This window comes from Diadema setosum, chromosome 6 (assembly GCF_964275005.1).
Source record: "Diadema setosum chromosome 6, eeDiaSeto1, whole genome shotgun sequence".
In the NCBI taxonomy this organism is placed as follows: Eukaryota; Metazoa; Echinodermata; class Echinoidea; order Diadematoida; family Diadematidae; genus Diadema; species Diadema setosum.
This window is the reverse complement of record NC_092690.1, coordinates 17,790,567-17,802,996: the sequence shown is the minus strand read 5'-3', so window position 1 is coordinate 17,802,996 and position 12,430 is coordinate 17,790,567.

Sequence of the window (12,430 nt, the reverse complement as noted above, 5' to 3'; positions counted from 1 at the left end):
TAACTCTTACACCAGGAAAATGGATGGAAGTTGTCGTGTATAGTAGCAAATAATCGTTCAAGCAATTTAATTTGCAAAATGCGCATGTTTTAAAGAGAAAGAAAAACATTTGGTAGGTTGATTGTGAGCTTTACAGAGAAAACGTTGACAGTAAATGTTGAGGACATTTGTGTCTTACCATTAAAACGTTATACATGCATCTCCATAATCGGTGTATACTTCAATAATTGCTTATTTTTGTGACTCAAAATTTGTCATGTCTTGAGGTTTGCTGATCCCCATGATTAAAAAATTTATTTTCCCTACATTGATGACCTCCTCAATATCTAACAGTATTTTCATGGAACTTTGCGCATACATGGATTACCAGGTAAAGGTTCTCCAAGGAAAGTTTGGGCCATGGGATTAAAGTCCAAGCGTCAAATGAAAATACTAAAATTTCATCTTTTTTCGTCATTTCTTGTTGATGGCTAAAGCCATCCTTGTAAAACTTAGAATGTATTCATGTTCTATCTAACAATGATTCTCTTGAGAATTGTGGTCACGGTGTTGAAGGTCGAGGGGTGAACGTCAGGTTAAAATCCAGAAATCTGCTAATGCTGAATTTCACTTTTTTTTAACCAATCATGTGAAATTGTCATCTAAAACTGTCAAGATGTGCTACAGACCTATATGGGAGAATAATATGATATGGCGGAGGCATGAAGTTACTATAGCAACATTCGTGGTCTTATGATTTATTTCAAGGTTTTTGTTTTTGTTTATGTTCCAGTATATTTCTGTATAATTATGTAAGTGAAGGTGCACGGATTAGTGGAAGAACAGCCATTCGCTAAAGCAGGTGCCTTTGGGGAAATAAAATAGAATCATGTATGAATGTATATTGTACTTGTATTTTACAATGATAGCATTTAAGTGGCAAAAGCAAAATGCTTTATTTTGCAAGAAACCCCTGCATCTCTTGAAATCTGTTTCTTCAAATACTTGGGATGAGTATTCCAATTAAAATGGTTATTAGTGAAAGCCCGCCCCATTTTTTTTCCTCACATCAGAAACGTACTCATTATAAATCATTAACTTTCTTAATAATAATAATAATAATAATAATAATAATAATGATAATAATAATAATAATAATAATAGTAATAGTAATAAACTGGCACTTATATAGCGCATAGTCAATTAAAGACTGCTCCATGCGCTTTTCATACAACTCTCCAATATCGTTACATTACAATAAGAATTAGTATGTCTTTAGTTTCTCTTGAAAGATTCTGTTGAAGTACATGGCCATAGATGTGCAGGCAAACTATTGCACAGTTTGGGGCCACAAATATCAAAGCTAGCCTCTGCTCTTTTTTAAACAGCTCTTGGAATAAGTAAAGTTGCAGTGTCTTCACCCATATAGAGCGCAATCTGTAACGTGGCCTGTGTGGTGGGGACAGTAGACTATACAAATATTCGGGTGCCAATTTATGTATACACTTGTAGACAATCAATGCAACCTTGTATAAGATTCTCTTCTCAACAGGCAACCAGTGCAGCTGATTCAACAAAAGAGTAGCTCTGTAATGCTTCTTAACTTTGAATATAATCGGGCAGCGCGATTTTGAATGGGCTGCAACCTCTCAATTTCTGTTTTGGTTTTGTTGACATTAACTAACAGAAAGTTTGAGTAATCCAGCTGCCCCCTTCTGATCACCCACGATATCTTTTAAAAACACTGAAAATTTATGATATTTATTCATATTTTTCAAACTGTAATCTCTCGGCAAACAACACTGTTGTCTTCGTCTTCTGATTTCGATATGTGTGTGTGTGTGTGTGTGTGTGTGTGTGTGTTTCTATGGGAGTCTCACTGCAAACCCTGGTGCTCATTTCATTCCCATTGAATCAATCACCCGATTATCATCTCGAAAACCAAAGAATGATCACAGCCCAATAAGCATTGAAACATCACCGGATAGATGTCTAAAATTCTCTGCCTTCAAATCTAAAACAGTGCACATTTTTTTAATCCTTTTTTGTTAAAAGAATAGAATAAAAAGATATTCTTATATCCCAATATTTTCATGGCACGTAGATAAATTCATACTGTAGGTATATTATCTAATGATGATGGTTCCCTGTGTTTGAAATTATATATATGTATATTATATATATATTTATATACATATATATATATATATATACATCTTGGAATTTTCCACGTGTTGTACTTCGAGTGCTATAATTATAAGAAGAAGATCTGTAGATCCAAAATTTGACAAAAATTTCACAAAACCCGAGGCGGGTTGAAAATTTTGTGAATAGAAACCTTCTTGTTGGATCTACAGATGGCGTATTTGAGACTCATTCTTCTTATAATTATAGCAGATATATATATAGATATATATATATAATAACATTTCGAAATATACCTCGTCTATTAAAGGCGACGAAAAATTCTACCCCGTGTGGACAAAAACATGTGTTCATTATATTGTGTAAGCCGAAATCCATGTTGCGTTAAGGATTTAAGTATAGGCGAGATCTTTAGGATAGAAATCAGTTTAAAAAAAAAATCAGGAAAGTACATGTATTCTGATCAATCAAAGATTACGTTAGACCTTCTTTTAAAAGCTCTAAACGATTTTTTTTTTTTTTTTTGGGGGGGGGGGGGATCTGCCAGTAAAAAAAAAAAAGAGGAAAATACAAATGTATGATAGTTACGCTATTTGCCGTTATACTTCGGCAACACCATTGCTAAATTAGATTACGGTTATACACTATACGCATGTTTTTTTTTTTTTTTTTTTTTATGAAAGTGAAATGTGCTTGGCTGTGCTGTGCTATAGCTAGAGGATTGGATGCAATCCGTATGGGACCCCAGCCTAGCTACCATGTTTAACGGTGCCATCTATTAATTCCTTCCTGGAGGCAGGAAGTTGTAATTGCTATTTAAAACCTCTAAACCACAAACCTGCCCAAACTGATCGATATATCAACAAATGCCGCAGTACAATGAAAGCTTTTCTTGCGCTTCCATTCGTCTCACCTATAGCTAGCATTCTATGTGGTGATTGACTATCAAGCGGTGTTCATAATAGATTTGAGTGTAAATTCTAAGTTTTTTGCCACTGTTTTGTGTGCAAAAAGCCATGCCTTTAAAGTAATGTAGCTACTGGTCATTTGAAACAACCCCCCCCCCCCAAAAAAAAAAAAAATCATAGACTTGTCATACAATTAACATCAAAACAAAGCTTGTCATTTTTTTTTTCTATAACTTTGCTCACTACATGTCCAGCTTAACAGAAATTTGTATAAGTTACAGAGATTTGAAAACAGAATGTTTTCTCAAAGCATGACTACGTTGGTGTCTCAGAATAATGTGGCACACGTGGGTTTCCACCATGGCACATAAAGAGTTAATAGAAACCAAGTCAATGGATGAGTGGCGTGGAAAATTTTCATGGATGCAAGATAAGGAATAATAAAAGTGTGCGATTACAGATCATCCCGTACCATGATGAGATCATGAAACTTCAGAAGCTTTTATCATCTGTGAATCTTAAAGAAATAGAAACCTTTAGGAAAGCAAAATTTTCTGCCAACTTGGTCGATTCATTGAAAGTAGCCTACTTTCCATTGTCATTCTAATTGCGGTTGATGTCTTTACAATTCTTGTCTTTGTATATTATATAGAATCTTAATCGTGGGAAAACAATATATTGCAAGCGGCAAAAGCAGAGTGCGATGTAGTTTAGATTTCCTTGTGTATAGTGTCAACGTATGCCTGTATACAAACAGCAATTTGGACACATTGTCAGACTGCACAAACTGTGGTCCATTTTTACTTTACAAGCTATAGGGAAGATAGAAGCCATGGTTTATGTTATGTTATTTTGTGTTATATATTACTAAGTTCATTATTATTTTTTTTTTTGTATGAAGAAATGATAATGAAGTCCGAAATTTGATGATATTTTATGATAACAATTATAAGGGGGGGGGGGTAGGTGAAGTGGCAATACTTTTCTGATTGCCCTATCAAGCTGTTATTAAGCTGTAATTGTATTAATGTTTGAGTTTGTTTGTATACTTGTTTTGGTGTAATGGTTGATTTGTAATATAAGTTATTTCATTGTTTGTACTTTACTTTGATGATCATGACATTTTTATCTGTACATAATGTGAGCAGAGCCCCTTGGTAGAACAGTTAACCAACTGAAAGGGCTACCCTGCTAAAAGAATATTGAAATAAATAAAAATAAATAAATAGGACAGAGGTAAAATCCACACAAATGATTATATTCTGCCGTCTTTAACAAAGAAGAAAATATTGTCTGAAAAACAAAGAGCTTTCTCTTGTGACAATTTCAGTATCTGAAATCAAATGAAGAACTAGGAGAGGGTGTATTTTTAACATGTGTTTTATAGAAGGACCCACGAAAATACACTGCTACATATATATTCAATTTTCAGTGGATTGGGAAATTTTAGAACCCATATAAAAATTGAAAGGAATGACAGGCAGTACTCGTCTCTGCTCCTGTATAAGTACTGAAATAATGCATAGGTAGAATATACATACACTCAGGAAGGGAAGATGTCTAAATAAATAAATAAATAAATAAATAAATAAATCAGATGGGAGCATCTCAAACAAAGGCATATCAAAGAATTTCCTGGTCAACTTCATTTTTCTCAAATCAACTCCACGTTTCTAGCAATTAACTCTGCCCGAAATCGATGTCATGAACAAATAATAAAACAGAACAGAACAGAACAGAACAGAACAAGACAAAACAACATAAATATAAAAATAAAACAAGACAACCCAGACTTCATATTAGTCGGCAGGCGCTGAGAATCAATAATTCAATCAGTTTGACACAATTACCAACGGTATTCGTCAATCGTTAAATTCAAATTATTCCATACCAAATATCTCGTCCGTTCGGTCATTCAAATCATTTGCTAATGAGCAAGCATATCTCAAATTCCTAGGGAGGTGTATTCCCCTGTTCTCTCGTAATTTACCATAAACCTTCATAAAATTCAATGCGAAATAAATCTGTAAGCTGTTGTTTGTCATCTCGAGCAGGTCAATGGAAAAGTTGTTACTAACCCACTTTCATATTTACAGTTGCAAATCCACGGGGAGAGGTGCACCGCGTGCCTTCCCCTTCAATTTTTTCTTGTTGTTGTTGCTTGTCAGCTCATTAAACCCGGAAAGGGCACCATAAATACTTTTGCCCCCCTTACAAAAGTCCTGGATCCGCTCCTGTTTTCATGAATTTGACTGCGTAAGTAGGCCCTACATGCATGTACAGCCTATTACATCTTCATCTACCCTGTGTGTTCTATTTTCATTTCATTTCATTACAAAATCTTGACGCTGACAAGCAAGGTAGTGTATTAACCGTCAACCTACTCAGAGAGAAAAAAGAACAACAACTACATGGGTTACTGTCACCGAGTACACTACACTACTTACACATGTCATTTACAATGAGGACAAGGAATCCTGATTATATGATGTCATACTGACGTCATGGTGGAGTGATCACTCATAATAACATCTTACACATCATATACGTAAGTTAATAGTGATAAGAAAGGGAACTTATTGAGATAATCGATACTCAAGAATCTGTCCACAAAGAAAGATATAAAGAATTCGTACAAAAACAAACAGCGATCTGTATCCTATCACGCATTTCCTAAAAATGACATTAAACAAAGAACAATGTGAATGGGTAAATTGTGGCATCTCCCCTTCTGCATGAGGGAACATTTGCATTGTTAGAACTCTAATCCAACGATCTGGCCACACTTTCAGAGAAATTTTAGGAATATTTTCAATAAGGAATAAGACAAATATTTATTAAGGGACAATTTGAAATGCTAAATATTATTGTATCTGTCACATCGTATTTTTTTTTTTTCGTGTGTGTCTTCTCTGTGTGACTAAAATCTATGGAGGTGTTTAGCACCAATTCCAATGACAGAGCAAGCGACAATTAATGATGAGTGGCGACATTTATCACGATAATGAAATGTGTCACACTTTGATTACGAGATGCGAGAGATGTAATTTACGCAAGGAAAATAAAGCATATCTTTTAATTGCTGCATAGTGTTTTTGATTACTCAATCTCACACTTAATAGCAGTACATAGTCTTCAACACTTTACAAACGTACAGTTTTATGGAATAATTTTTACAAAAATTCTGAAGATCAGTAGACCGTAAAACAAATTAGAGTATTCATAAGCAACTCCTTTTTGATGCAATGTTCAACTTGATGAAAGCTAAATATTTCCTTTTTTTCTCTTCTTTATTCTTTGATTTGAATTTAAAGTGTCTCGCTCTTCAACGAGTTACCTATGATATCTGTATTCTGCACTCACTGATGATATTTTTTGAAAGAAAGGTCTTGAGTTGAGGACTAACTTTTTGTCAAACATTTTCCAATAAGTAGTTATAAAATGATGATTTTATTTAATAGTACAAGCGTTTCCTTATGAAAACCCAATGAATACTGAGAACACAGTGTAAATACATTAATTGGTGCTGTTCGTTATTCCGAAGGTTCGCTATTCCGAAGGTTCGTTATTCCGAAGGGTCGATAATCCGAAACACACAAATTCATTATACCTAGAAGTTCGTTAATCCGAAAATGAAAAAGGTTTTTTTTTTTTTTTTTAATCTGAACGTTTGTGGCGTTATTCCGAAGGTTCGTAATTCCGGAGATTAGTTAATCCGAAAATGAAATTTGGAAAATTGAACCTTCGGAATAACGAATCTTCGGACTAAAGAGCCTTTGGAATAACGAACCTTCGGAATAAAGAGCTGTAACCCACATTAATGACCTATGTAACGGCACAAATTTTATGCTGTATCGTGATGATCTGTTTGCACAACAACGCTTTACCATTTTTTATGATCTTCATTCAAGACATCGAACTTTTTGATGATTCCTTGGATATTGCAACTGATTGACAAAATGCCCTCCATCCACGTAAATAAGCACCGAATTGATCAGTGTTTGAGTAGTAGCCATGATCAAAAAAAAAAAAAAAATTAGGATTGCTATAAGGATTAAACACTTGCTGTCGGGCGGAAGCTCGGTGGTCTAGTGGAGATGACGATTGTCCGGAGATCAGGAGGTCGTAGGTTCGAATACTGCTCGTGTATGTACTCCCAAAACTTTTTTTTTTAATCCTTGGATATTACATGGATATATTCAGGAATTCAGACAAATTGATATAACGACTAAACAATTTAAAAAAATATAGGCCTGTTTGTATACTATGCTGAAGTTTTCAAATGTGCATGACAAGTATAACGTTATAATTTATAACGACGACAGTAAAGCGCCAGGGAAAACCTTTTGCCATTGAACCGTTTCTGTTGAGTGGGCGGTTAGATGTTGTCCTTGGATTTGCATGAAAGCAAAACTTCATCATCTTTCTAGAAATAATCGCGTGACAGTTGTAGTGGCGTATCTAGGGAAAACGGCGCCCGGGGCAAGCGCGAAAATTGCGCTCCTAATTTCTGAAAAAGTGTTCAACTCCATCCCGGTAGGGACTTTAAAAAATTCCACATGATATGCTTTTCAAGCACTTAAAAGGTTTTTTTTTTTTTTTTTTTTTTTTTTTTTTTTTTTTTTTTTTTTTTTTTAGGGTGATTTAAATGTAATACATTTTGATAAATTTTAGGGAGCAAGCGTAGCGAGCGAGCCGAAAATTTTTGTATTTCAGCTTACAATACATGCAATTCTTGTCATTTTTGGGTTATTAAATCTTACAATTTTAATCAAGCATAGTGACGACCTTATAGGTAACGATTTATACCAACAAATTGAGGAATTGAAAAAATACTCTTAATGAGTACGAGCGAGAGAGCCGAAATTTGTATGTTTTTGCGTCATCATTACGTTTTGTTCTTATCTTGTTTGATTTGTTTTTTTTTGCACCCCCATATGTTCGAAACCGTTGGCGCCCTCTCTTGATCCTATCGGCGATCGCTTCAGAACGAAAGAAATTGCAGTCGCTGCTCTGTGTAACATTTTGCCTGCTAAATACAAAATGACATGTGTGAACACAATCATAGACATTGTCGTTTTGTACACGTCATCATCACATTTTGTTCTTATCTTCTTTTTTATATATAAATGATGGCGAGCGAGCGAGCCGAAAATTTTTGTATTTCAGCTCACAAAACATGGAAATCTTGTGTGAACACAATAAACACAATAAACATTGTCATTTTGTCTGCGTCATCATCATGTTTTGTCTTTATCTTGTCTGATTTAGTTTTCTCCTCCCCCATCCCCCCATCCCATTGTCCCTCCCCCCTCCCCCTTCCCTCTCCCCCCTCCCCTCCCCCTCCCCCTTCCCTCTCCCCCTCCCCTCCCCCTCCCCCTTCCCTCTCCCCCCTCCCCTAAAATAGTAAATAGGATTAGTATTCCTTCATTTGTTTTACAGAGTAAACAAAACGGATGACATTTTTGTAGGGTTGTTTGTTTGTTTGTTTGGTTGGTTTATTTTTGCATTTTCTCTCTCCAAATACAATTGCAAATGAAAACAGAATGTTACAGATAACATACAAATCAATACAAAAAATATCATTTGCGTAACAACATTAGTCTGAAGTGACATATGAATCAGAATAACATATTAAGGCATACTGTATCTATTAACAAAGGAGAAATCAATACAGGGACCGTCATCATAAGCAGAGCTTGACGTGGATGAGGCCCTATCTGAATATGTGATACCAATGTAATACAACACCAATTATATATGTACTCATAAAACTCTTAATCTTAATACACGAAACACATTTTGCTGAGAAAAAAGAAAAAGAAAAAGAAAAAAAAGAGAAAAAAAAACAGAAAAGAAAAATAGTGACTTGGCGCTTTAAAACAAGAAAAAAAAAACAGCACGCTGCACCATTGACTACTGCATGGTATAGTAGACTATAAAAGTGTAGGTGTGTGCGAGTGACAGTGCGTCGTGTGTGCACAGTGCGTCGTGTGCAATAATGTATGCAATAATGTATGCAATAATGTATTAATGTATGCAATATCATTATCAAAGAAGGGAACGGGAGGGAATGGAAAAAAAAAGTCGAAAATCAGGTTTTCCTGAGTTAGTTACTTACTACTTTGAATATTCATGACAAAGGACATAATATACAAATAATGACTGCTATGAGGGGCACAGTTAAAATTATAGGCCCAAGGTGATGTGAAAACCATAACAGTATGCCCGAAGCGAAGCTGAGGGCATTGTTATGGTTTTCACATCACCGAGGGCCTACATAATTTTAACTGTGCCCCGAATATCAAGCTGTCATTATTTGTTTTATATACCGAAAATATAGATTCTAGACTCTTTTACAGCACTCGTAATCAACTCTGATCGACAGCGCGGCGGTCGTATCATAGGTGCGTACACGTACATATGAATGATCATCTATGTGTAACGTTACGGTGTTGCGACCGTCTCCAAACCTATTTACAGGGCACAGTGACCGCTAGTCTCTTTTACAGCACGCTGATCGAATGCGCGGCAGTTGTATCATTGGTGCGTACATATTAGCGATCTGTGTGTACGGGGTCGCGACTGTCTCCAAACCTATTTACATCGACTGTGCCCCGCCCCCGGTCACAGTAACTAAAAAATGGGGCACAGCTATTTTCATGACTCCCATTTTAACCAATCAGATGAGAGGATTCTATATATGAGGTATATAATGCTTATTAGCTAAAATATTAATCGTTGTTACTGTTTGATAGCAAACGTTTTTTCCAGGGTTCTTGTTTTCTCATCTAGAGGAGAAACGTGAAAATATCAATAGAAACTATACTGCGCACACGTGATTACAGTTGCAAAGAAAAAAAAACAACAATACTCCAAATGTAACAATTGCTTTGGTTTTGTTTTCGAGGCCTATGTCCTTAATGCCTCTCTCTGGTGAAGTGTATGGAGTGCTTATGAATCATTGCGAGTATCGGACTATGAAGAGAGAGGATAGTTTCTGTGGTTATGATTGCCTTGATACCCTTCGTCCAATTAATCTATAGGGGAGGGGTCGGTAGATCTTATCATTTGAAGCGGCAGTCATCACTATTGTCTGATACCTCTACAATTTGAATATGTCAAGATGGCAATTCAATAAAAAAGAAATGCGTAGCTTCATACAGAACTTCGCATGCTTAGCTCATAATAATCTTAAACTTTCGATTTCTTTGATTTGGAAATGAATTAAAACCCCATAGTCAACGCACTGTTCATCTTTTATCAAAACAACTTCGTTAGATGTCAATAGATTAATGTTTCGCGTAATCACATTTCGTTTTTATTTTCATCCCTTTGTTATTCAAGAGTATTTATCATCCTATGCAAACGTTTAAACCATCAACGGAGACTACCAGTACGCGACATATGGGAAGACATTTCGTCTTTGATCGTCAGGCAATTAATCAACTCTTAAGGTATGGTATATTCAGTTCCATTCTCTTTGCAAATCAGACATTATACATAAGAAATGTTTGTGCTGTTATAGACATCCTTCAACTCCTCTCATAGATTTTGCTCTTCTGCTTTTTTTTTTATATTACCGTTAATGAGTAAACGTGATATTATAAATAATAGGCTTGCTAACTGAAAGAAAAATGAATGAATGAAATAATTCGACAGGTGTATGAACATGAAAGAAGTGAGTAGAAACCTTTCAGAGAATTCGCATGTTCTTACAATTCATTTTCATATTTGAGAATTGTCCCAAACGCCGCAGATCTCCTTAAACTTGTGTAATAATCAACAGAGATAAGAAAAAAATACCTACCATCCGAATGGCTCTAAGAACCACACATAATGAATGCATATGTGTATTTCTTAGAATCATTCGGATGGTGGGTATTTTTTTTTTTAATCTCTGTTGATTATCATGAATTTAAGGAGGTCTAAGAACACAATTTCCCTTTGTTTTGTTGTTTTTTCCTGAGTTTACCCACCCCTCTCATCAGCTCCAATGAATCAATGTGTAGACAGCCCTGTTAATGCCAAACACACCTTTTATCTTTTTTTCTTTTAATAAGATCTATAGAGCCCAAGAAAGTTGTAAACATGTTTTCTCACATAAACCAATTTTATAAAACATTTAGGACTATCATCTAACCCCTTACTATAGGTTTTCCAGGTCAAATGTCCACCGAGAGAAATCAAATTTCATATAGGTAGTTCAAATGTCCATACAATTGAATAAGTGTTCATGACAAAATATGGTATCAAATTAGGCAGTTCAAATGTCCACTTCGGTATGAAATGTCCGCATATCACATCAAATATCAGACAAGAGGCAATGCAGTTCAAATGCAAATGTTGCATAGCAAAATATTGCAAAGAGCAATGCTCCGGGAAACCTCTGTCAAATAATGTTTTCAAATGTCCATTCCCTACGACACAGTGCTTTCTTGAATCACGAAATCATTATTTCACATATGAAATTGTATCTTTTAGAATATGTTTTCCAAGTTAAATATCCACTGGATCGAAACCATAGTTCAAATGTTCATGTGAATTGTAAGAGAGATGAATGAATGTCCACAATACAATACGGTTAGCAATAGGCAGTTCAAATGTCCATGTAAGTATGGAATGTCCATGTATCACATTTCAATGTATCCGACTAGGCAATTCAAATGTCGCATAGTCAAATAAGTATCCAAATGACTGGAGCAATGTCCCATAAGGGATATTAAAATGTTGCCTATATATTTCAAATGTCCATAGTCTTAAAAACTGCTTACTTGAACCATATAAAACCGTAACCTTACATGCATAAACGCCTTCCTCAGTAAGTAGTCTTGCATGTGCTTACTTCATTTACAAACACAGGTCCATACGGTGTCAAGATTAAAAAAAAATAGTTTTCATTGAAACTTTTGTGAAAATGCATAAAAAATCAATAAAGCTAAACTTACATGAATCTCATGATAGCGGTGCGACTTACGTGCAATCTATTATTTCATACGAAAGAATGATCATTTCTGGCTTGAGACTAATCACTTTTATTGTCTAAAACAAAACGGAAGTCAGTTTCTTCAGACCATTTCTTGTGATATTTTGCGAGAAAAAAATAGTTTATATGCAGAACGGCCGTTCTTGTACTCCCTTTACTGCGATTGTGCTGCAGTTCAGAAACAAATGTAAACCAGTCATTCTGATGTCAATTTCTCAAGTATCAATTTTCTAAAGAACGTTTCTCGTCCTCTCGGGCTTGTCACCAGTATATCTTCTTTCTTCTTCTTCTTTTGTTCATTTTCTTGCAGTTCTCAAGTTTCAAGTTTTAGATTAATGTTTCATCACTATTTTGAATTCCCTGGATAAAAAAGTGTTCTTCAGAAAAAGGAAAAAAATGAGTGAGACTCGCT